Raw genomic sequence first — 27,435 nt, 5'->3', positions numbered from 1 at the left:
CCCCATCACTTCATGTGAAGTGGAAGGGAGTTAAGAACATTCTTACAGACAATAGACATCAGTTCTCATTACAACATTTGGACGAATATTTAGTTATTCACTGCCATAATGACATTCCTATAGAAAGTAGTGTATAATGCTACGCTATGGTCGTGTTAGCCATTGAGAATTAGAAATTTGTTAGTGCCTTTTTAAATGCCTATTTTAGAATTTTGAATGCCTATTTTCCCTGCCTATTTCAACTGTTTTAGTGCCTAAAAATCCGCAGCTTACTCATCACTGTTCCTAATTATGGAAGATTTCAACGTGGTGTGAGATTTTGCATCATTTCATACTGCAAATTGCAGAAAAACATGCAGAGTTTCAGAAGTAAGCGTCACTTTTCATATTAGGAAAGTCGTCTGTTGGATCCGCTACTAACCTATAATAACGTCAAACATTTCAGAGTTTCAACATGAGGGAAAACAAGGAAAGGGCGTGTCTCTTGGTAGCGCATCCAGCAGACACCTCATGGCTAATGAGGTTGGAATCTTTTACATGAAATGAGACAAAAACTAAAAACCCTGCTGTCATAAATGGAAGTTTTTATTCTGAAGAGTATTCGTAACTACCCACATGTCAGCATCTGAACGCCTCAAGGGAGTAGGACGATGGTAAGTGGTGCCAAGCACGGAAGTTGTGTGGTGAACAGGAAAGAGCGAGTCTGGTACACAATTACACACCATTCGACAGTCCTGGAAATAAACTACCTGTTATCGCCGGAGGTTGAAGCCTGTACTTCCCAATTACGGGGCGGCATCATGTTTGTCGTCCCGTGCAGGGCCCACAACACCGGACCTGACGAATAGTACAAGCTTCGTTACGACTATTTAAATCTGAAACAGTGGCCAAACAAGTCCTGATTCAAAATGACACTACAGGTGGTTTGATTTCAGGAGACAATCACCCGCTGCTTCAGAAAGGAAGCAAAGTTATAGGTGAACTTGTTCTTGCTTGGAACGCATTCAATTACGGGCAATATCGCCGTTTCTCATTATGTTGAAAAACAAATTCTACAGCATCCTTCAGAGATAGTTGTTATGACAACCCTCCCTCTCTCTCCCTCACCAGCGAAAATGATATAATTTATACAGATATTGTGAACAGGTTTTTACGGCAGATTTCGCAGTGGAAAAATCAAAAGTGTCGCATCCGGTTACAGATTATCACTATACAACTGTTTGGGTTAACTGACAACATAAGGAAAGGGCGTCTATAATACAGTTCTTCCTAAAAATAGAGATACGAAATTAAAGGAAAATACGAAATCTGCACATCTGTACAAACAAAAAAGAACCTAAATGAATGAAAAAGAGGTTGTTTCTTATTTATACTAAGCCCTTCCATATTTGTCTCTTAAGGGGAGAGGACGGTACTTTTCCTATTTGCTGTAAAATATTAATTTTTTGTATGTAGATAGCTCATGACTATAGCAACTGAACCAAATTTAAATATTTTGAAAAAATTATTTGGGAGCCAGATTTGAAAAAAAAAAATGTACCCAATGGAGGATTTTACTAAACTCGAAATATTTAAGCCATTTTTAAAGTTAAATTCGAACAGTTTGTTACAATTCATTTGTAAAAGCACGCTCTACAAACTGCCTGTAACAGAATTTTGATATTAGTCCCTACATTTGTAAAATAAACAATTAAAACTTAATAACATTTTTTTTATTTTCTTTCTTGCAAACAGACAGACTTATTTTTAAAATGAAATCAATCAGGAAAATTCTGTTACAGAGAAAAAAGGTGTCTAGAGAATGTGTATTCTAAAGTTCATGCATATATCTTTAATAGTTCAAAAATTATATCGATTTTTGTCTGGCAATGTAGCAAAAAATAAAGTTCCAGAAACGGCAATCAAAGGGGGAACTTTAAAAATGGCGTTTCAACATCCAATAAGGACACAGATACCCACAAAATGTTATACAATGTATTCCACACACATCACAGAGTATTGTAAAGAAAAATTTGGTTTTGAAAAAAAAATGAAGTTCCGGAAACAACAAAGGGCGGTGTGATTTAAAAATCCAGAGCGCAGGAAGTTTAATAATGGCGTCTCAACATCCGATAAGGGCACAAATACCCACAAAATATTATACAATATATTCTACACATATCACAGAGCATTTAAGGGAAAAAATTATTTTTTGAAAATTTACTCATTTTTTCACAAAAAAAAAAATACCATCCTCTTCCCTTAAATTTGGTTGTTTGAAATATGGGTTGTATTTGGCAGTGAAATCATAAACATTTCCGCCAAAAGATAATCCAATTAAAATTCAAAACATCTGGTGGTGCTCAAGTTCATAGCATAATAGTTCTCGTATGATGGGTGAAAGCAAGTTTAGTGTGCAGGAATACAAGAAAAAATGTTAATGGCGCTATTATCCGTCACTAATCATGTTTAGGGAAAAACGTTGTTATAACCTCCGACACATTGCAGTGGAAAGAGTCAACACGACTGGCTTCAACTTTTCAACAGTCCCTAATTGTTTCTCCACACATGGAGGTCGGGGCTTTTTCATAAATACACATAAGGATAAGGATTAAAAGCGTTAGGTAGAAGGACTTTGAGACATAAAAGCAAGAAAAGACCCTTTCTATGTTACTTCCCACCCTTCGAAACCAACGCCCTAACTCTTCCCTCCGAGTGTAAACAACACGGATCACTGTAGTCCCACCCCATCCTTCATAGAGGAGAAAGATGCTTCAAGCATCTTGGTTAAGAGGAGATGGGAATTATGTCTCCGGGAAGCGAGCTTCTGCTAGATCACGAGATAATGCTCCTGGGATTTTCGAGTCTTAGTTGTACAACAAGAGCTAAAAGAAAACCCCGAAATGGACAAAAATTAACATTAAGTTTTATGTACTTAACTAATAGTAATGGATTTATCAAAATTAACAGATAACTGATAATATTCAAATGTTCGTTAATGTTAATGGGATCTTGAAAATCCGTGCAGGGAGAAGGGAATTCTTATAAAAACTGTGTTTGTCCCAAAACAGCTATGCTTACTTTTTTTATTCATTCACGTTGGATAGGGTTTCATCAAATTCTATTCGGCGAAATAAATAGTTCTCTCTTAAAACAGGTATTCATTCATTCACAGTGGTCTGCCCAAAGGCAGGTCTTTCACTACAAACTCAGCATTTCCAATCTTTCTTATTTTCCACCTTCATGTTTATGCTTACCGATGTTGAGTATAAAAATTCATGCTGTTTCAAACCTTGACTACCTTCGTCTCCATGGGTACTAATGGGTAGGCTATCCTCATCGTCTCCCACTCTTTTTATTCTCATGAAGACAAAGGAAGAGTCAACCTTCGAAACGTTGTCATCTTTTATATTCATCATCCTTAAAGAAAAAGGCCCAACCTTCGTCTCTCCTAAACAACTCATTACTGCTTTATTCCTCATTTCAAAAGAGAGACGAATTAGAAATGAATAGAACTTCACAGTAGGCCTACCTATGACATATTCCATCTCAAATCGACCGAAATATAGAGAAAAATGATCTTACAATTTCTAAATACAATGAATTTTTTTTTTTGTACGTAGAGAACTGTGATACAATGCTTTGTGCAAAGTTTGAGGCATCAGAACTTCATAGTGTTTAAATTTAAAATATTTAAATTTATCGTATTTTCATAAAATTAGCAACTTTAAACTGTTGTAGCTCCGAAACCCTTTCACCCAATGATCAAAATCATGGTATATTTTGATGCTGAGAAATTAAAGTTTATATTGACATATAAACAGATTTTCTTACTTTTTATGGAAATGGAGAAATTTAGATTTTTCCTCATTAAGACGCTTTTGCTTAGGAAAAAATATTTTAAAAATATATAGTTAGGTTTCGCATTCAAAGTATAAATAAACACATATTCTTTTACTGATGGTATGTGGATAAGAAAGTATTGAAAATATCAAATAAAGAAAATAAAAAGTACGCGCATGAACTAACCAGCTGACTGTGAGACGGGAGCTTAGCCGAGACAAGCAAGGCCAGGAGACAAACACGTGATGTGTCGTCTAGCAGTCATGGCTGTGCTAGCTTTATCGCAGGTTTTCATAAACACAGGAGTAAAATGACGTCCATCGCTCGCTTATCTTCATCTCTCGGCCAGTGCTTGCTGTACTGCGCCGTTCAAGTATAGGCGTGTGAAAATAATTTATTTAATACCCTCGAAACTTATTGCCGAGCCACTAAGCAAACAATGCCGAATCCCTCTTAATAATGCAAGTTTTTTTTTCAATATATTTTACATTTTTACAAACGATCAAAAAGCCTAAAAACAAGTAAAATCAGATTATCTGTCTCTCTGTGTACAATAAAAATAAGGATTACTTCTTAACATAACCTACCAAATGTCAACTTCAAAATGAGCTCTCGTTCAATGTTCTGCAGTAAATGGTTCCAGAGTTCTGAGCGCTGAAAGAGGCTTGTTTTTATCAAATACGCTAAATTTGTCGCTCAATAGTACGAAAACCGTTTGGCTTTCGATAGTATATTTTTGAAAATGCACTCCCCTCAGCACCTTGTATAAGCAGGGAAAAAATTAGAGTATAAAAAAATGCGAGATTTTTTACTGATCGATTTCATATGGAACAGCCCACATGCAAAAGAAAGCAGACATAAGGCGTTCATTGCTAAGATGGAACGAACCAGGTCTGAGCAATCTCTAGTCTACTACCCGTTTCAAAATAAGACAAACAATTACATATAGATTGCAATTTGCATTACGAAATGCAGTTTGCGTCTGTATCTCGCAACAAAGCTGTAACATTCTAGTGAAACCAACAGTTTAAGATACAGTATATGGTGGCTCGATTTGAATCAGAAACAAAACACGAATTCCAACTGTCGCGTTCAGATTTCTACGCTTCATTTCCATACGTAACAAACTAGAGATCTGGCAACCGTGTGATTTATAACAAGGTTGTCACTGTTTGGCCACTTCACGGCAGAATATAACAAATGGAATAATAATGTAGTCATGATACAAGTCGAATGGTCAAACCAGCCGATAGAAACAACTGCCGGAATTGATTATCACCTCTGTTTTCAGGAACTGTATGTGGAGCCGCATATGTTTGCTTAATTTACCATCCCTGCACAGAATCCATGAAAGTGTAATGGAAAACCTGATTATAGCTACATCGTGCTTGCCGTAAGTCTGAATAATACTAGCTTTAAAAACCTGAAATTCAGGAAGCACTGGGATATCCCGATCGGATCTGTGGAACTTATTACATACATAACAAGACAAGCAATCCTAATGAACAGCGTCTTCATTCGATGATGAAATATGTCGAAATCGGCTTAGCACCGCCTACAGATTAAAGATTTCCTCTTCCTGATAAGGAATGAATCGAACTGTATTTTAGTGACAAATCAATAACAGATTATGCCCATGGTTTATCAATATCATTATTATTGTCATCAAATCATCTATATATATATAATTTTAACTGGTAATGGAAATTACGGGATAACAGCTGAACGGATTTTAATAAATTACCCCTCATTTTGAAGCTTGGAGCTCAAAGGTTTTCAGAAAAATGGTAGTTTTCAGTGAAATGTCAATTTTTCAACACAATTTTCCTATTTTCCAAAATCCATCTGTCGTCAGTTTTGTGAACTAGCTAAACTAGCTAATTGCATTTCAGAATAAAACAAAACACACACTACAGTAAACAATATTACACGAAGGCCATGATCAGCAAGAATGCTGACATATTTAGAGCTCAAATTAAATTGGTTATTAAAAACTTAACTTACTAAAAAATAATTTACAGGTTCGATTCTGTGGTGTGTAATTTTCTGGGTACAGCTGTGTATTGGATATTAAAAACTACAAAACTTAAGGTGGTTTGATGACATTATTACTATTAGAAATGAAATAATATTGTAGTTAATGCCATGATGTCACTATTTTTCGTTAATTATACGCTATATTGATGATATGAAAGTGAAACGTTTTGGGGTTATTTAAGTAGATGTAGAAAATAACTTAAATTAGATTTTGATTTCTATATTTTACTGAGTGGCGGCTATATAGTATATATAGTATATGTTACTAAAAGCTATAAAACTTACGTAAGATAATAATATTATTAAAAATCAAATATTTTTATAGTTATTAATCAAGAGGGGTTGGATCTTTTTCATATATTTAATGGCGGTGTGGTGTAGATATTTATATGCGTGGTTCTCTTCAGTATTAGCTCCAGAGAGAGTATCTTTCATTATTATGGAAGCAAATAACTTTCAGAATGTCTGGTATTCTTCATTGGAAATAAATCTGAAAAATGTTTATTTGAACGTCTAATGAACTTAGTTTGCAGCATTTGCTGCACAAGCCACTAGTTATCATTATAATCGCAAAGAGAGACAAATAAAAAATCCAGGCAGGAGAAATTAAATTTATGAGAAGTGCGTTACGGTGTATAATACAAAATAAAAAGAAGAACATAGCTAGATATTCGGAAGAAATTAGGGGTGCAACTATTACTGTAGAAGCTAAAGAGAAACAGCACAAGTGGTGTGAATATCTGCGAAGAATGCCGAAATGCGGGCATAAGGACCAAAAAGAAAACGTGACAAACGAATGCGACCAAGAGTGATATGGGCGCCAGAACAAGTTCGACATAAACCTAATCCTTGAGGTTAAGATCATCATCATCATCATCATCATCATCATCATCATCATCATCAACATCATCATCATCATCATCCCGCAGTTTTTTCGTCCGTACTTGAAAAATGTTCCACGAAATTTTATATGTTCGGCACAATGCCAACATTTCTACAAATTCTCAGGGATTTCGTTACAATAATATTATTTCTTTCTTTCTGTATCCTATATATTATGTCTGATTTCTACTTACTTGTTTATTTACATTTTATTATTATTATCTTATTCAGTTTTGTGTGTTGAATTGTAGTGTACTTTGTAAATTTGTAGTGTTTTTGTAACGCAGTTTTTACTCCTGGTTGAGTGTTAGAGAAGGCCGTATGGCCTTAACTCTGCCAGGTTAAATAAATCATCATTATTATTATTATTATTATTATTATTATTATTATTATTATTATTATTATTTAAGTTTCCTGTGTATTTAAGACTTCATTAAGCTCAGTTCTTGCTGAAATGACTACAGGACTATCTTCAAGGACTCAAAAGTTATAACGATGTCCCCATAGGTGGCTGAGTGGTCAGACCTTCAACCTGTCACGCAGGCGGTCCGGGTTCGAGTCCCGGTCAGGATTAGGATTTTTCATTGAAAAATAGATAGGTAGTGATACTTGTGGCGGACAAGATCATAGTTCGTGTTTTTCTCGGAGTTCTCCCGTTTCCCCATATTAGGACTCCACACCATTTCGTCATCATTCCATAGCATTCCCCGATCGCCGGCTGGCAACGCACGGAGTGGGATATGATAGAGACTGGATTAATCTTGCTCAGGATAGGGACCAATGGCGGGCTTATGTGAGGGCGGCAATGAACCTCCGGGTTCCTTAAAAGCCAGTAAGTAAGTATTATTATTATTATTATTATTATTATTATTATTATTATTATTATTATTAACTACCTTAACACGCAAGGATATAAATCCAGGACAGCGGTGAGATAGAGACGAATGCTGTAGCCACAGACTGACAAGATCTGAAATGGAAAACCTGACCTCAGTAGCCTGTGAACTCATTAGCATGTGACGCGCATTGTATATACAGTGCAGACGGAGTGTTTTGTCTGTCTGCGATTGATAAGCGAGTCTGTACAGCTTCGGAGGAAGGAACGTAAATTACTGCTAATTTGTATACAACCTGACAGGTTACCAAGCAACCATTATTGAATAAGGCGTGATGCTAGTCCGCGTATACATTTCCTCTTGTAAAGCATGTACGAAAATTGGAATTTAAAGTTAGGGCACATCAATAAAAATCTCATCAGGGGTGGGGTATTTTCCTTCCCACAGGAAAGACTTGGCAAATGGAAATAAAAACAGCGTCCTGCGAGTGTTTGTTTGCTGTAGACAAACTTTGTCCTTCCTTTCTTATCCTCGACGCGTTCCTTCTCAGACGTAATAGGCTTTGCGGAGATCGTCCCAGCCAGTACTTATTTCCACTACAGGTTGCTCCAAAATGTTTTTCTCGTCATTCGAATTTCAACGACATGCATAATAATTTACAAGCTGAATGTAACAAAAAATAAATTAAACAACGCTGTATTACGACAGCTGAATTATTTCCTCTACATTACCTATTTGTTAGACCTTTATCTTTCGTATCACAGGGTTGGGGTTCGATCTTCGAGGTTTGATAATGATCAAGGTTTGTCGCTTCTTGAATTCACCAGGTATTTCCGTTAATTTCAAGTTACCATTTTCTTCATCATCACCATTATTATTATTATTATTATATCATCATCATCATCATCATCATCCACTTCAACATTGTGGAGTAAACATTTCATCGACCTTAAAAATCCATCTCTTAGGCCGAGTTTGAACCTACGAACCTCTAATCCAACGGCTAACATGGTAATCAATGCTAAACAAAGTCACAGTGTTTGATAAATGGTCATCAAACACGAATCTCTAATTACGCAAATGATCATTTCGATAATGCTATATTCTGCATTGTGGGCGACGCAAGAAGTCAAAAGGAGGATAGCAATGGCAAAGTAGGTTAAAAAAAAAAGAAGAAGAAGCATCTTCTGCGGACCTCTGGAAAAATAACTAAGGAAGAGATTAGTGAAGTGCTTTGTGTGGATTGTGACTTGTATGAGGGGTGAATCATGAACATTACGACGAAATGAAGAGAAACAACTGGAAGTGTTTGAAATGTGGACATGGAGAAGAATGGAGCGTGTGAAATGGACAGACAGAATAAGAAACGAACCTGTGTTGATTGTTGTTGTATTCGGTTATTTTACGACGCCGTATCAACATCTAGGTTATTCAGCGTCTGAATGAAATGAAGGTGATAATGCCGGTGAAATGAGTCCGGGGTCCAGCACCGAAAGTTACCCAGCATTTACTCGTATTGGGTTGAGGGAAAACCCTGGAAAAAACCTCAACCAGGTAACTTGCCCCGACCGGGATTCGAACCCGGGCCACCTGGTTTCGCGGCCAGACGCGCTGACCGTTACTCCACAGGTGTGGACACCTGTGTTGAAAAGAGTGGGTGAAGAAAGAATGATGCTCAAACTGATCAGGAAGAGGAAAAGGAATTAGTTGGATAACTGGCTGAGAAGAAACAGCCTACTGTAGGATGCACTGCAAGGAATGGTCAATGGTGGAAGAGTTCGGGACAGAAGAAGATATCATATGATAGACAACATTGAGATATAAGGATCATATGAGGAGACAAAGAGGAAGACATAAAATAAGAAAGATTGGAGAATGTTGGGTTTGCAGTGAAAGACCTGCCCTTGGGCAGAACACTGTGAATGAACGAATGTCGGTTCGGCATGTGGAAAGTTCCTGCCATAAATTAAAGTTTATTTTTAAGGGAAAACTGGAGCTACGCTCACACATCGGTTCGATTACAGCTTGGGCTGATCATCTGGTTGGGTTCTTTTCTACGTTTTCCCCATCTGTAAGGCAAATGTCAGATAATCTATGGCGAATCTTCGGTTTCATCTCGCAAAAAAAAAAAAATCGGAAGGTAGGCGCAGTACAACGCTAGAACGACCAGGGCAACGTGTTGTGTATACGCATGGGTTAATACTGAACAAGACATGGAAACCGATGTTCTTAAAAAGGAATGAAGGAAAGTGTAACGTCTACTCCAAACAATTAATAACTAAGGGCCGTATTCATAGACATTCTTAGCGCGGGCTTCCGGTGGATGATCAGCAAACTAACGTTTTTCGTATTCATAAACCAGTGTTAGCGATATGATATGATATGAATTCTGTTTAGCACGCTCGTAGCGCGGGCTAGCGAAATGTCTAGTACCCTTAGTATTTTACTATTCGACATGCACTTAGCCTAACTGTAACCCCTTTAACTTTAATGCAACTTAATCATCGTTACTGTAGCGTCCTACTATTACATATTATATTGGATTACACGGTGGCTTAAATTACTTATTTTATTATGAGTAACACCATGGAATGGGATGGAATGGAATTTAACTGAGGGGGGCACGGATGGCCCAGCACTGCGACCTGTTGAGATCTATTATTATTTATTTATTTATTTAACCTGGTAGAGATAAGGCCATCAGGCCTTCTCTTCCCCTTTACCAGGGCATTACAACTACAATATTAAGAATAAAATTACAATTATAATAAAATCAAAGTACTAAAAGATTAACTGATTAATAAAAGCTAGACAGTTTATTGTAAAAGTTAAGAAGAGAGAAGCATTTCTTTTACTGATTAAGTGAAAATTAAACCTACTCTACGCAGTAAGAAAATGCTTAATAAGCTTGCTTTTGAACGCTACTAAATTCCGACAGTCTCTGATGTCACTGATGTCTGTGCTAACGCTCGATATGGAATGAGTTGCATGCCACAGATCCCCTACGCGCACCGCCCTAACCACATGACTCCCTTAACGACCGGTCCCTACAGCCGACAGAAATCCATATACCATTCCTGCTTCGGCAACTTCCCCCAAGGCCCCCCCTGTCGGTCCGAGTCGAAACTCCTCCCCCAAGTAGGTCTGCCTCGGGCGCCATTGCAGAAGTCATCCAACGTCGTTTAACTACATTCCATGGAGGCCGGTCGAGAGAGCCAGCAGCTTCGGGAGGCCGCCTGTAGAGTGATCTGAAAAACCAGAAAAGGGATGATGAGGAAAGGATGATGGGGGAGGAAAGGAAGTGGCGAAGATGAGTGGGGTTCCAATCGCCTGATAGGAGTGAGGGAAAAACCCCGAAAAAACCTCACTCAGGCAACTCGTCCTCACCAGGAATCGAACGCGGGACCGCTGGGTTCGGAGTTAGACTCGCTAACCCCTCAGCCACAACGGTAACACCATTATCATCATGTAACAATTTTTTGAGACTCGATGATTGGATTCTTTTCTGTGTCAATAATAATAATAATAATAATAATAATAATAATAATAATAATAATAACAATAATAAATTAGTTTTAATAATCCTGTATAAGTAATTTATAGTTATATTTTACATACGTCTGTTTTGTACATGTTCATGCCATTGGGTGTATCATTTGACTCCAGCAATTAGGCCTACTTATCTTATACAATCAATAACAAAGCATATGTTACTGTCCGTTCGAGTGGTTATGTCGCAGGGTCGTCGAAACGGGGAAAATCACGTGGCAGTTACTTTATGGGGCTCCTTTATTTTTAAGTTATTTAAATAATTGTATAATAATACGTAGTCTCTAATTCCGTAGGCCTACAGCAAATATTTTCACATAAGAGAAAACAGCCCAACCAATAGCCTTTACAGACGAGCCAGCAGAAACGAGAGGAGAAAACCGAGATGCGACTCGGACGAACAGTAAGTATGTAAGCCAGAAATAACGCACCCGTCTGATCATACCTAATTTTATTGCTCTGATAATGGATCCTTAAGCCTCGTTCACACTTTTCAAGTAACTTGAATTCAAGTCACTTGAAAGACGAATTTAAAAAGTGTGAACTATGTTTCAAGTTGACTTGAAATCAATTAACGGCTTGAATTCAAGTTTCAAGTGAAGTTGGATCCCTTTCTATCTTTTACTTGACTTGAAAAGTGTGAACGTCACTTGATAATTTGAATTCAAGGAGAAAAGAGCGGGAATTTAAATTAACAGCTATTTTAAGAGCGTTAAATTAACAGCTGATCGTTTTTCAGTTCTACTGGGAACGTAAAAATAATAGCAAACACCGGTAAGTGAAGTAATGACCAAATATTTGAGTTTCTGAAGTTGTATAAAATTAACGAAGGCCTGCGGATTATAGAAACTGCAAAGTTTCGTAATAGAAACGCAAAGGAAACTGCAAAGAAAGGAAGAGTTTATTGAAGAACTGAACAGCAGAGATTTTATTATTTTTATTTAGTGGATTATTTTACGACGCTGTATCAACATCTAGGTTATTTAGCGTCTGAATGATATGAAGGTGATAATGCCGGTGAAATGAGTCCGGGGTCCAACACCGAAAGTTACCCAGCATTTGCTCCTATTGGGTTGAGGGAAAACCCCGGAAAAAACCTCAACCAGGTAACTTGCCCCGACCGGGATTCGAACCCGGGCCACCTGGTTTCGCAGCCAGACGCGCTGACCGTTACTCCACAGGTGTGGACAGCAGAGATTTTAACGTGGACACAGATGAGATAGCCTATGAAAAATAATACAAAACTATTAAACTGTGGCTAGAAAAGAAGTGAGGAAGATAATGAGGGATTAAGAAGAGAAGAGCGTTGCTTGAAGGAATTATATTTATCGCCGAAACTGGCATGGTTCAATCTGGTTGATAGATTTTTGTGGGGGAACTGTAGATAATCATTTTCAATTATGATAATCAGACTCGCTTATGTTTCATTACATTTGCGATAAGAATTATTAAATCTGATTGAAGATTTCACTTATTATATTTGTAATAGTCAGTGGTCGTGTATTTCTCTTATTAATCTAATTCCTAACCCATACTGAACAACGCGTTTTCCATTTCTTCAATATATTTATCATTTCCCTGGTACGGAGGTTTGCTACTGCAGAAATTCCTAATTGCACAACATCCATGAACGCCATTTTATCCTACTTGAAAACAAAATAACTTGAATATGTCTGAACGGCGACTTGAATTCAGGTACTTGAAATCACGTGACTTGAATTCAAGTTACTTGAAAAATGTGAACGAGGCTTTATGTAGTTTCAAAACGTTGGATATGTTAAGCTGTAGGACACAGTGGAATACACAAATGTGTATTTGTGAGCAATGGTCTAATTTCTCTTGCATTTGGCCTCAGACAGGCAGAGATTCGATAATGAGTGTAATTTAAAGCGGAAATTAATTGTTATACAGGGACATCATTTTATTTTTACTAACATTTTTAATATTAACCTGGCTATACCATTGGATTAATGGTTCATAGCCGGAAACACAGTTTGCTACTCCCTTTCACGATTAAAGTTCGATGATACTGGCGTAAAATCCAAACAAATCACTTTACTAAGTATAGGAGGGAAGAAAAGTAGTTCATCCATTTACGTAAAGTAGGAGATATCGTAATTCTGAGTTTGATAATTTTCAGTAGGTTTTTGTTTAATCAAAATACAGTACAGTATTAACAACGAGTGTTTTTACTTACGAACTGAGTTATCCATGCGAACGTATTCATTATGCAGTGTATATTATACTGTCTACAGCACATTAGCTACAATGTAGAGAATGAAGTTGAACTGAAAAATAATCATAATATGGATATTTAAACACAGTTTTGAAAATGGTGGCCGTTCATTTAGATACAGGCTTCAGTTCTTTTGTGCATATCATCGCACTATAGAATACAACATCTAATTCCAATTACCAGTTTCGTCTTTCGTACTAGTAACTCATGTTGAAATAATTATATAAAAGAGTACCTTACGTACTGTAAATTCAATCTTCACCTCTGTCCGACCCGCACAGATAACATTACTCAGACATGCTATCTACTGTCCGTCCAAGTGGTTATGTCGCAGGATCATAGAAAGGGGGGGGAATCACGTGACAGTTAATTACTTTTATTTAAGTTATTTTAAACAGTTGCGGGTGAGGGAAATCGGGATGCGACGTAGGCAAACGGACGACAGTACCTGTGCGAAAATATGATTCAATATTGAAAACTCTTTCGTCACTGGAAAACGCGAACATATTTCTGGAACGTACTATACTCACTAACCCAATACTGTTTGTGTTTACTACGACCTTAAGGCAACTTTGACTTATACGCTTGGTTCTGTGAGGAGAACAGTTGGAAGTTCACTAGTAGAGGGGGTGGGAGTGAAGTGCATTAAAAAACTCAGGTACAATAAAAATTGAAGTAAAAATAAAATGATGTCCCTGTATATTTCTTGCTTGTTTACAATCATACTGTGGATAAGGGAACAGCATTTCGTAAAGCGTGTGGCAACACAATAACTTGAATATAAAGTACAAAACATTGTTCATTGTTCTGTAATTGTTTATATTGTTTAAGCTGATGGTCATCATCCACTAACCTGCGTGCCTTGTGTATTGGGTCCCCCGATTTATTTGAAATTTAAACAGTGATAAATATAAACAAACAAGTCATTACAACAGTGTTTACTTTCCCATACTTAAAGAGTGTTGACAGTAGCCTTGTCACTATCTTGGGTCCATCCGAATAGTCAATAGTTGTTTAATGTGAACGCTCTGTTCCTAACAAACCAGACTTCTAACATGCAACTCCTCCGCACAGTCTTCGTTTACATTCTTCACCTCCAGATTCAACTTCTCGATTTCTTTTGCCACTCTGTGCGTATCAGTGAAATTCCGACTAACTTATTCAACGAATATTTCACAAAATTTGCATCTAGGACAGTGCTCAGCTGTTTCCGGTGTGTAGGCCTTAAGTCTCCATAGTGACGAATAATAATGACACAACTTCAGACGCGGCTTTACATAACCTGAATTTTCCAAGTTATTACTACATTTCGTAGAAAAATAATTTGAGCTAGACCTACGACATTTTCAGATTTATCGAAATATATTAAAATTATTCTGACCTACTTTTCATTCTTTAAGAGAAATATAAATTTTCTAAATTATTCAAGATTGAAATAGCCTATGCTCCAAGACCATAATATTTAGAGGAATCCTAATCTTTGTTGCAAGAGTGCCTTCTACTACTTCTGGGTCTATATGATTAAAATTTCTTTGAAATATAAACTTTAGGAAAAGAGAAAACCGTATCAAAGCATGTGCATGCACTGTAATTGAAGAGTCCACTGATGGATGTCATTTGGAATACATTTTGCAGGAGAAGCAATTAAAAGTTTGAAATGCTTAGCGCTCAAAGCTTAACTGTGATTTTCCGATCATTACTGGACAGTGACTATCAGTGTTAATCCCATATAACTCTCTATGTACATTCTATATGTCTTAAGCTATGCATTGACAGTTTTGGTTCATTTTCGACATGAAAGTGACATCCATCATTCTTGCAGTGGACTCTTCAATTAATAATGAAAACTTACGTTATTTTTTTAAAGAAGTAAAGCAATCTATTTATCTTTTCAAGAGGTGGAGAAGTTCAAATATCTTGGAGCAACAGTGACAAATATAAATGATACTCGGGAGGAAATTAAACACAGAATAAATATGGGAAATGCCTGTTATTATTCGGTCGAGAAGCTTTTATCATCCAGTCTGCTGTCAAAAAATCTGAAAGTTAGAATTTATAAAACAGTTATATTACCGGTTGTTCTTTATGGTTGTGAAACTTGGACTCTCACTTTGAGAGAGGAACATACGTTAAGGGTGTTTGAGAATAAGGTGCTTAGGAAAATATTTGGGGCTAAGAGGGATGAAGTTACAGAAGAATGGAGAAAGTTACACAACACAGAACTGCACGCATTGTATTATTCACCTGACATAATTAGGAACATTAAATTAAGACGTTTGAGATGGGCAGGGCATGTAGCACGTATGGGCGAATCCAGAAGTGCATATAGACTGTTAGTTGGGAGGCCGAAGGGAAAAAGACTTTTAGGGAGACCGAGACGTAGATGGGAAGATAATATTAAAATGGATTTCAGGGAGGTGGGATATGATGATAGAGAATGGATTAATCTTGCTCAGGATAGGGACCAATGGCGGGATTATTTGAGGGCGGCAATGAACCTCCGGTTCTCTTAAAAGCCAGTAAGTAAGCAAGTAAGCAAAGCAATGTATTAAAGCTTCTAGTACATATTTGAAGAGTAGAAAGGGATTATAAAAAAGTCATGTAGTTGTGCGTATTACAACCTAAGCTCTGGCATAATAAAATGTAGTTATACTCCCAAATTTTCTTATGGCTTAACAACCAACTGCCTTTAAATAGATACTTAGCATTTCCTTTGATAATGAGAGCACGTTTGACCGTAACGTACAATTAAAAATCAAACCAAGAGTAAGAATAAAATGCACAACTAATTAGCCAACCGAGTTCGCATGAAGTGTCACTGTCATTGCAATGAGGGTTCGCTTAATTGATAAAATTGCCCACATCAAGGTACGCCACGCAGGCCTACAATTACACTCCGTGCGTGCTCTATCGTGTTCAGCCATCGCAGCTGCTGTCTGCATAGGTACAGCATCCGACACGAGCTCTAGGTTATAGCGTCCACAAACTTACGAGTGAACATATTAATAATGCAAGCTATGGTGTAGGCCTACACAAAGGCTGGACTGACCGAGCCTCTCGCTCTGATGTTAGCTATATGAGCTTCAATCCCCGTATTTTGTGCTTATCATCTCAGATAAAGACTCTGCGTAATACTACGTCTAGAATGCATGACTACATTCCAAAGAGAGTAGGTAAGTAAAACAATTAACGAGCGAAAAGTTCGTAAAATTGCCTCCACTGTGACGTAAGCGAAAATCGAAAAATCGAAAAAGAGAGGAGAATATGGAGGAAAAAATTTAAAAGGTACGGAAAACGCGTCCTTGCAAGGGGTTCGGGGCTGTAAGAAACTAAATATGTAAGCTCCAAGCCTGTTGGCCACTAGTCTCACTCCGGGTTACGCTGCTCCACTGAAGGAGCTCTAGAAAATTTTGAAGGGGAAAACCGAAAATGGACGTAACCTCTTGGGTACCGCATACGCGAGGGGGACGGAAATGTGATCAAAATGATCACGTGACGGGACGAGGAGATAATTGGTTTAGAGTTATTGGGCTATTTTACGACGCTGTATCAACATCTCAGGTTATTTAGCGTCTGAATGAAATGGTGATAATGTCGGTGAAATGAGTCCGGGATCCAGCACCGAAAGTTACCCAGCATTTGCTCGTGTTGGGTTGAGGGAAAACCCCGGAAAAACCTCAACCAGGTAACTTGCCCCGACCGGGATTCGAACCCGGGCCACCTGGTTTCGCAGCCAGACGCGCTGACCGTTACTCCACAGGTGTGGACAGTTGGTTTAGATCTGCATATTGAAATTAACTGTCATTTAGCAGTGCAGAAGGAGTCGATAAGAATCTGTCACCTGTTATTCGATGACAAGGCAGGTGAAGACCGCCAGGAGAGACGCCGTGAATTCTGAATCTGCAAATTGAAAGGTTCCCTGTCCTTTCGCATTCCGACATGCGTGACGTTGCACATGTATTTCATAATTTATCTACTCTGAACTAGGGCATTAAGTTGTTTGTTAGAAAAAGGGGGGCTTATGGGGAAGGGCATATAGGTCCGTGGCCCATTTCTCTTAGGGCTCATCCCGACATTAGTTTTGACGCCTTAGGAAAACCACGGAATACCTTAGGCAGGATGAGTTGTCTCAATATAAGAGACGAGCCAATTTGGCTTTTAGGTAATAGGTCGATTGATTTATGAATTTAAGATAGATGTAATTAATAATTAATTTTGAATAATTAAGGGGTTCATGGGGATATGAGTGCAGGTCCGTGGCCCATTTCTTTTAAGGCTCATCCCGACATTTGTCTTAGCGCCTTAGGAAAACCACGGAAAAACCTTAGGCAGGATGAGCTGTCTCAATTTCAGAGACTAGCCAGTTGGCTCTTAGGTAGAATGACTCTATGAATCGATGGATATATGCTAGCCAATTGGCTCAATCCATCGATCAACAAATTTAGATATTGTCAGGGAGGGATTTTGTTTAGCCCAGTTAAGACAAGGTCATTTCAAAGCGGTTGCACTATCCAAGGGACGTAAGCGGTAAAGTTTCTTGCTTAAAAACCAAATGGCCAGTACAGCTGTTCCAGAACAATAATAATAATAATAATAATAATAATAATAATAATAATAATAATAATAAAAATAAGAAGAAGAAGAAGAAGAAGAAGAAAAAGAAGAAGGACGAGGACAAGGAGGAGGAGGAGGAGGAGAAGTGTAATTCTTACTTAAACTAAATTTCCTTACTGTCGCAAACGATGACCTCGAAGATCATATTTTGTATGATGAAACGGTTTAAGGACCCACTCATCTAAAACAGATGCGGTCGACCTGGTTGGCGAGTTGGTATAGCGCTGGCCTTCTATGCCCAAGGTTGCGGGTTCGATCCCGGGCCAGGTCGATGGCATTTAAGTGTGCTTAAATGCGACAGGCTCATGTCAGTAGATTTACTGGCATGTAAAAGAACTCCTACGGGACAAAATTCCGGCACATCCGGCGACGCTGATATAATCTCTGCAGTTGCGAGCGTCGTTCAATAAAACATAACATTAAAAAAAAAAAAAACAGATGCCCACCACGACACAACAATCGAGAACATGAGCGTAACCCACGACGCTCGGTTCCAGTCTCAACATTTGTCAATGTGATATCTGGTATCGTATTAACCCGAAACAAGTCCCGCAAGGTAATTTTTTTAAATGACAATACAAATTATGATGAAGGTAAAATTTTTAGAGAATAAGTTAAATGCATTACGAAACAAAGCAGATTTAGTAAGGAGTCGTCCAGACCTGTGGAGTGACGGTTAGTACGTCTGGCCGCGAAACCAGGTGGCCAGGGTTCGATTCCTGGTCGGGGAAGTTAGCTGGTTGAGGTTTTTTTCCGAGGTTTTCCCTCAACCCATTATGAGCAAATGCTGGGTAACTTTCGGTGCTAGACCCCGGACTCATTTAACCGGCATTATTACCTTCATCTCATTCAGACGCTAAATGACCTAAGCTGTTGATAAAGCGTCGTAAAATAACCTACTAAAATAAAAAAGGAGGGAGTCGTCAGTTTCGACACATACAACTTCCCTATCAACAGGTTTTGATGCAATTCACTGAATACAACATGCAATTAAGTTTTCTCCTACCTCTCATTTAATTTCAATGCGATGAAATAGTCTTGCCGAATGCATAGTAGCCAATGGTCAGATAAAAATTACATCTTAATCTTAGGTCAACAATAACAAACATTATCGAAAAAGCTCTTGCTAAAGTTGAAGCACTACTCTTGCGACACACCCCTCAGTAAATTAAGTAAAAAAAACTGGTCTCATTCTTGACGCCACTGTAAGGTTCGAAATTAATGAAAATCAACCAAAGCAGGTACATGAAGAGAAACGCGCTATTTACCTTCCATGCTGTGATGATCTCAGTCATAAATATAATATTCAAGATTGGAATGTCATTGGACTTATGTTTGGTGCGCGAGGAACAATTCCCAAATTTACATTGGAGATCCTCAGAAAATTAAAGGTTCCTGACAAGACTCTTCAGACGATTGCATCAACCATTTTAAAATCTTCATTGAACATCATCAATCACCATCTCTATTCATCTTTATAATATTCAATGTATATTATTTATTTTCAATAAATTTTTATCGTTTTGATAGCTACCAAATCTTGTCGCAGAATATTCTTTTTTAAAATTTCATTATATATATTTTTTAACATTAATTTACATTTTCTTTTTTGCTCATTTGAATTTATTAGGATGCCGATATTTTAAAACCAAGATTTGGACGGCTATCATTTCGATGATATTCTCCTTAAAAAAAACAGAATGTGCACCAACTGTTCATATCTCTGTTATTTTTAACTGAAAGCTGCTCCATGAGTTATTAACGTTGCAGGTTCTATTGCCTATTCGTGCATGCTCATGATATCATTCAGCACTGTTATCCACGGTCCAAAAACACAGCATTTGAATAAGAAAATATTTTTATGCACAATTCGTTACAAATGAAACAAAATATTATCAGCTCGTTGAATTGATTATGTTATACGTTATATGTAAAGGTTGTAAGAACGTACAGTAAAATTACATTTTCGACAAGCAATGCTGCTATTGTCTCAGGACGAATCTTCAAGTCATGAGTGTCGTCAATAATATCTTGTGTAGGAAGTGTGGGAAGGAAGAAGAAACTTGCTGATAAAATATCATGCTCCTATGTTCTCAATTGAATGAGTTCTGTATAAATGCTCTTTGGCTGCATTGGATTTAAAAGGGCTTAAACTAGCCAACTTATTCAATTTTATACTTTTCTCTGGATTGTTGTACTTGTCGTTCAACTCAGGAACGCACAAAGGACAAAGGTGACAAAGAAACCAGACCAATTTCTTCAGACATTTATGTCCTACTGTGATGACTAGCAGAGGAATAAGAATTTTAAGTAGAATTGTATATGTAGTGCAATTTTTTAAGCATACTGTAGAAAAAAATTCTGACTGGGGAAGGGGGAAGAAGAAAAAACACAGGTACAAGAAAAGGCACACAACGTCACGATTCGTGTAGTTGCGTTAACAAGAAGTTGAGTGCTTTGCTTAGCAAATGCTTGAAACGCAATACGAGGAACTCTGGTTTCTTTGTACAGCCCTACAGGATACAATACAGTGGGGTGTTTGTAAACCACGTCATAAGTCACAAATCATGAAATCATGTCATATACACAGTCCAAACAAGATAAGTCTTTATGTTTCAAGAGGCTTAAAAAACTCTGGAAGTTTATCTTTAAACAGCTTGTGAGGACTGAAAAGCACTTAGCGTATATGGAACTCAAGGCGCGCCTCCAGAAGTGGAGATTCTGTTCACCCATGCGCGAGCTATTTAATGAGCTACCTAAAGCTTGTTTATAACTGCGAAATCAATTTTAGACCTTATACATATACTCACGTGAATTACACAGGCTACTTCAATGTTGTTCTATTGACACGTACTTTCACTCGTAAAGAATAATAAATCGGTGTAGTCAGTGACACGTGGGGGAAATATGAAAGCAATGTTTTAACAGCACAAAGGGTTTTGTTTTGTACTTCCAATAAAATACAAACATTAACACAAATAGACAAGCAACTTTGTTGCCCCGGAAAACCACGCATGATGTAACATTATTATGTACTAGCCGTACCCGTGCGCTCCGCTGCACTTGTTAGAAATAAATATAAAGTAATTACATAATTAAAATAGGACATTTGATCCAGGGAACATTCGTGTTTGATAGAAGGATAAGTCGTTTAATATGTTACTTAATTTAAATTGTGTTCAAATAATTAAAATGCGATCATTTTGGTACAGAGAGCAATCATTTGGTGCAATGACAATTCCTTTAACATGTTTCTTAATTTTTATTACATGCAACCACAGTTTAATGAACATTGACATCATTTAGATTTAATGTGTATATTTTATTTTACTTGTTATATGTTTCCATTGAATTATGGTAATAACTTAATTTTAACCCTTGTTTTCTACGTATTAATTAAATGGCGCTTGGCTCACTATGGTTCTGAACCCTTCAAATAACTTAAGTAACTTAAATTATATATTATTATATTATATTATATAAAAAGTGCGTTGATAATGGATGTACTCCGATAAGTAAGTTTTTAATTTGTTATGGGGGCTCTTGAATCTCAGGAGGAACAACTTTTACAACAGCGCAACATAATCTGCTTGGCTCATTACCCAGTTTTTTTGCATTGCATTTAATGCATATGTATTTTACGTATTTTAACACGATTCAATTGGGCATAGTTAAAATTTGGATTATAAAATAACGGAATGCTAAGCTAACATACTATTACTGCGTACTAAATCAATACACTCTCGTTGTTCGTTAATTCTCTGAGATTAGAATGAATGTGTACATAAACATTTTAAGAAATACAGAAAACGAATATACAGAATAGCCTATAAAGTTTTCTGTGCATAAGAAGCTATTTTAATCTTACCTGTCCTCAATTCACTCAGAAGTTACTGTAATAACATTATAGCATTACTGTATGTCCATCTAGAGAAACTACACTTTCCAATGGTGAAATATGGGGGTAACAAAGGCCTACAAGTGATGTTCTGTCTTTCCGTTACTACCAGATGTATAGTCCGGATCAGCTTACTTAATACCCTAACGGTGAAACCTAATCATTTTCCCCCCTATTCTTGCATAATCTTGTGGATTATGTGTTTTATAGATATCAGATTGAATCTTATAAGATGCAATATACTACGTACTAAGACTATTATGGAGCACTTTGCTTACAATTCTGATGGATGAAGCTCCATCCTCTTGTTTTGGAACTTACCTGAAAGCAAGAAAAACACACATCAGAAAAGTTACATTATGAACAATGAACTACGGTGCACAGCATTAAGTGAAGAGTATCGTACCTAGCATTATGAGCAATGAACGAATGTGCATTAACTGAGAGGATATCCGACATTAAATTACAGGATGCCTGACATTATGACCACAGAAGTAATGTGTCACAACATTAAGCGACAGAATATCTGGCATTATGACCACACAACTAATGTGTCACAACATTAAGCGACAGAATATCAGGCATTATGACCACACAACTAATGTGTCACAACATTAAGCGACAGAATATCAGGCATTATGACCACACAACTAATGTGTCACAATATGAAGCGATAGAATATCTGGCATTATGACCACACAACTAATGTGTCACAACATTAAGCGACAGAATATCAGGCATTATGACCACACAACTAATGTGTCACAACATTAAGCGACAGAATATCTGGCATTATGACCACACAACTAATGTGTCACAACATTAAGCGACAGAATATTTGGCATTATGACCACACAACTAATGTGTCACAATATTAAGCGATAGAATATCTGGCATTATGACCACACAACTAATGTGTCACAACATTAAGCGACAGAATATCTGGCATTATGACCCAGAACTAATGTATTCCAGCATTAAGTAAGAGGTCTGGCATCTTGAATAAACAATTAATCAATGTACCACAGCATTAAGTGACAATATCTGACATGGGCAGTGAATTAACTATAATATTATTGCAGCAAGTGACATGATTGTTACTATTGTAAAATCCGTTTCATGAAATTGACGGGTGCTTTCTCTTTGAAGGTATTACTCGTTCCGTAACAATTTGGTGAACATGTAATGAATTATATTCCAGTTTCCATTTTCAAATTCTCTACTAGCTGCCCTCCATATTAACAGTTAAGTCCTAACTAAATACAATTCATTCACCGAAATAAGATAAATTATAGTTTTTAACTCCACACACACACAATTTTGACAACCTCTACGAGTGTTCTGACCTTAGTCTTCCATTCTAGAGTTTAAGCAGATGCATGTAGGCCTAATTCAATTTTGTAACATCGCACACATTGCACTTGTGTGTCTAACATTATAGCAATATTATCATAATGTTAAAACCTCAGAAAACTGTACTTTTGTCAAATATGAAACAATCCTATGCTGTGCTGTAAAAGCGAATACCCTTTCCATAATTGAGGAATGTTAAAAAAATATTCTATTGTGCACATTTTCTTGTGTATACTGTAACTTTAAGAAATGAATTTAGTGTAATGAAATTAGTATTTTCAAAAATTATTATACAGATCTGAAACCGGATGGTTGTCTGGGTTTTAAATTGGGAGGTAGGTGTGTGTATGTGTGTATGTGTGTGTGTATGCGTGTGTGTGCGTGTGTGCACGCGCGCGCGTGACAGAATAATAAAATTTAACAAGTCACATAAAGTTTATTCCCAGAAAATGAAGAAAGCAGTATGTTTCATTAAAATTCTACACAAAACGTCGCAAGTTACAGGCGACGAAACTATCTTAACTGTAAATATTCTATCTCAATATGGTAGACTATTAAATGTCTATCACACAATACATTCAAATTCGTGTGTTTATGTGGGATATGCCGTTTTTTATTATGGTTGTGTGAGTGTGCAGCATTTCGAAATAAATAAAATAGCAGTAAGACAGTAGTTTCTTTCTACGTGCTACTTAACTTATAGCTAACATGTTGAAAATTTGGTCATCGACTTTTTCTTTGGATATAAAGGTATGGGTAGTCCAAGAACATTAGCAGAGCTCCGCTGTTAGTCTTTGCTTAGGGCGAACTTTGAATTATCAGGTAGAATGCTTCAAGAATATGTCAGTAACACAAAATTATGGTAAACTGTTGATGATTCTACTCTACACCTATGATTTACACCTGTAAATAATATTAAAAAAGAATCACTTATGAGGCAACTAGGCCAGAAGATAATGAGGTAAGGTGGCCAGTTCATTTCCTCCTCGACAGCATACATCGCCGATTAGCTACAAACACAATCATGGCATGCCAAAAATTATTTTTGTCAAAATTTTCGTTCGTAAAAACCTCACTTCTGTTTCCAGCATCACGATAGTGTTTCTCTCTACTTGGTAGAGTGAGAAAATAAATAGAAAAAATATTTCAGATTTAACTTTCTCCCGAGATTAGGCAGCTTCCACTCCGCCCACGAATAGATGACGTCCGGAAGCAGGCTGTGGCACACGTACACTGTTACTACAGTTCGTCTGAAGACGCACGACGAGTGTCGCGACCAAGGATCTCCTGCTTTTAAAATGAGTTCTACATCATCTCATACACCTAGTCTCACTCATTTAGTTTCCATCCACATACTTTCCGCCGCCTCCCCACTTCCTGTGTAATTATACTCGTCATACTTCCCTTCTTTCGTTGTCGCCTCGCTCCGGCTGAGGCATCGCCACTTTCGAGAGCGTCATTTTAATTTTTATGAGAAGGAAACTGGCATCACTTAACTTCAGACACGCTTATCCATTCAACTTCACAAAGGAAACCAAATGCATTAAATACGGAGTACAAAGACATGATACTGAACACATCAGGTGTGTCAAGTGTCTCGGTAAATCTGCAATTTGGATCAGGTTACAGATTTCAAGGCTGGCGCGCAGTTAAGCCGTAACTCTGCAGAGCCGAAAGGTTGCGGATTCGATTCCCGATGGGGTTATGGATTTTCTCCATTGATCTAATCCTTCAGGCCGCACTATGACGCTGGAGTCTACTCAGCCTCTAACAGAAATGAGTGCCAGGAGTACTTCCTTAGGGGTAATGCGGCGGACATGTAGGACTGACATCCCTACTGCCATTAATGCTGCTGTCTGTGCTTCCCGCTACCCTATGGACCTCTAAGGCCTGTAATAGAATGGCTATAGACGGCACGATCCGAAAGTTCGTGGGTTCAGGTCCCACTTCAGGTATGTTTAGATGCCCCTTGTTAATGTTCTGTTCTGTGTATGTCTCAGTGGAGGCCCCAAGCTAGGAGAGGCATACAAATGTGTCGATGTATAGTGTGTGTGTGTGTGTGCCCGTAAAGTCGTGCCCTCCCCTACAGGCATTGTGTACTGTAAGATTTATAACAGGGGATGTTAAACAACGAATAATAAAAATGTTCTCCATAATTGGGTAACTTACTTACAAACGATATTTGTTAAAAAGACTACTTTCTTCATAATTGTATGTTGAAAACATTTCTGTTAAGAATAATTGTTATTAAACAGACTTATTTGTGATTAATTGCCTGATACACGCTACAGAGGAATACTTACTTACTTACAAATGGCTTTTAAGGAACCCGAAGGTTCATTGCCGCCCTCACATAAGCCCGCCAGCGGTCCCTATCCTGTGCAAGATTAATCCAGTCTCTATCATCATACCCCACCTCCCTCAAATCCATTTTAATATTATCCTCCCATCTACGTCTCGGCCTCCCTAAAGGTCTTTTTCCTTCCGGTCTCCCAACTAACACTCTATATGCATTTCTGGATTCGCCCATACGTGCTACATGCCCTTCCCATCTCAAACGTCTGAATTTAATGTTCCTAATTATGTCAGGTGAAGAATACAATGCGTGCAGTTCTGTGTTGTGTAACTTTCTCCATTCTCCTGTAACTTCATCACGCTTAGCCCCAAATATTTTCCTTAGCACCTTATTCTCAAACACCCTGAACCTATGTTCCTCTCTCAGAGTGAGAGTCCAAGTTTCACAACCATACAGAAGAACCGGTAATAGAACTGTTTTATAAATTCTAATTTTCAGATTTTTGGACAGCAGACTGGATGATAAGAGCTTCTCAACCGAATAATAACACGCATTTCCCATATTTATTCTGCGTTTAATTTCCTCCCGAGTGTCATTTATATTTGTTACTGTTGCTCCAAGATATTTGAATTTTTCCACCTCTTCGAAGGATAAATCTCCAATTTTTATATTTCCATTTCGTACAATATTCTGGTCACGAGACATAATCATATACTTTGTCTTTTCGGGATTTACTTCCAAACCGATCGCTCTACTTGCTTCAAGTAAAATTTCCGTGTTTTCTCTAATCGTTTGTGTATTTTCTCCTAACATATTCACGTCATCCGCATAGACAAGAAGCTGATATAACCCGTTCAATTCCAAACCCTGCCTGTTATCCTGAACTTTCCTAATGGCATATTCTAATAGGGGGAAAAAATCAAACATCAATAATTGTTCTGTAATAAGAGGCAATAAAAGGAATAAAAAGACCCTCACGCATTTTGGCGAATCTTCTACTGTTTATGGCGGTTGGAACGTAGTGCCGACCACACCACCTTATTCTAGTGCCGCGATCAAGAAAGCATGGGGCTCTACCTCCATGTCCCCCTCAAGTGTCTTCATGGTATGTGAAGGGGCTATCTTTACCTTTTTACCTTCATTATTTCATTCATGATAAAATCCGATTTTAAAGGTTAAATATTATCTTTATTATTTTAACATTCAGATAAACGAACTGATACATCGGAGATTTTCAGAAGGCGAGTGGAATTAACTCTTCCTATGATAAGCTTAATATCTTAGATGTTTAATGTTGCATCCGTACGAAAAACATGCTTGTCTGATTTATCCTTTTTTCTGGATAAACGGTTAGAATAAGGAAAGAGATTCAGTTCGAATTTATCATCTGCTCAAACATTTGCATCTCTGAGAGAAGTAATCTAAATGTTTCGGATTATTTTTATCATTTTTGTCATTATCATCATCATCATCATCATCATCATCGTCAGCTATTCGAAACTTTTGTTGATTAATCGTGGTACTAGTATGGAAAATTGATTTCAAGACATTCATCTCTTTTCTTTTTCGTTTTGGTAACTCTATAGCATCTATTAGATGCTTTATGGTTGTGCTAACAGATGGAGTTACTTGTCAACAATGTGACGCTGAAACGTGTGTTCAGGTTACTGCCCAACGACAGTCCTGATGTATTTTTATATTTCTGATGATTGGTTAATTAATATTAACCCGGCACATTCACAATCATACAAATTTCCAGACACTAGACACCCAGGGAATTCCTCTTCTTCAAGAAAAATTCATCGAGAGCCGAACCCGGGACCTCCTGATCTGGAAGCCAGTATGGTAACCACGGAGGCAGTCCAAGACATTCATGTTATTCTTAATATAAAGATAATTAGTTTGTTTCACG

The 27,435-nt window shown here is 37.4% G+C and overlaps 1 protein-coding gene across 2 annotated transcripts in view; it reads right to left on the bottom strand.

Moving 5' to 3' along the window:
• LOC138692843 (discoidin domain-containing receptor 2-like) overlaps nucleotides 1-27,435 on the bottom strand; it is a 1,078,796-nt gene that overhangs the window by 922,316 nt on the left and 129,045 nt on the right. The window lies entirely within an intron of this gene.

The sequence above is a fragment of the Periplaneta americana genome, chromosome 17 (genome assembly GCF_040183065.1).
Source record: "Periplaneta americana isolate PAMFEO1 chromosome 17, P.americana_PAMFEO1_priV1, whole genome shotgun sequence".
NCBI lineage: Eukaryota > Metazoa > Arthropoda > Insecta > Blattodea > Blattidae > Periplaneta > Periplaneta americana.
The sequence above is the reverse complement of the archived record's forward strand: the minus strand, read 5'-3'. Positions and strand labels throughout refer to the sequence as shown.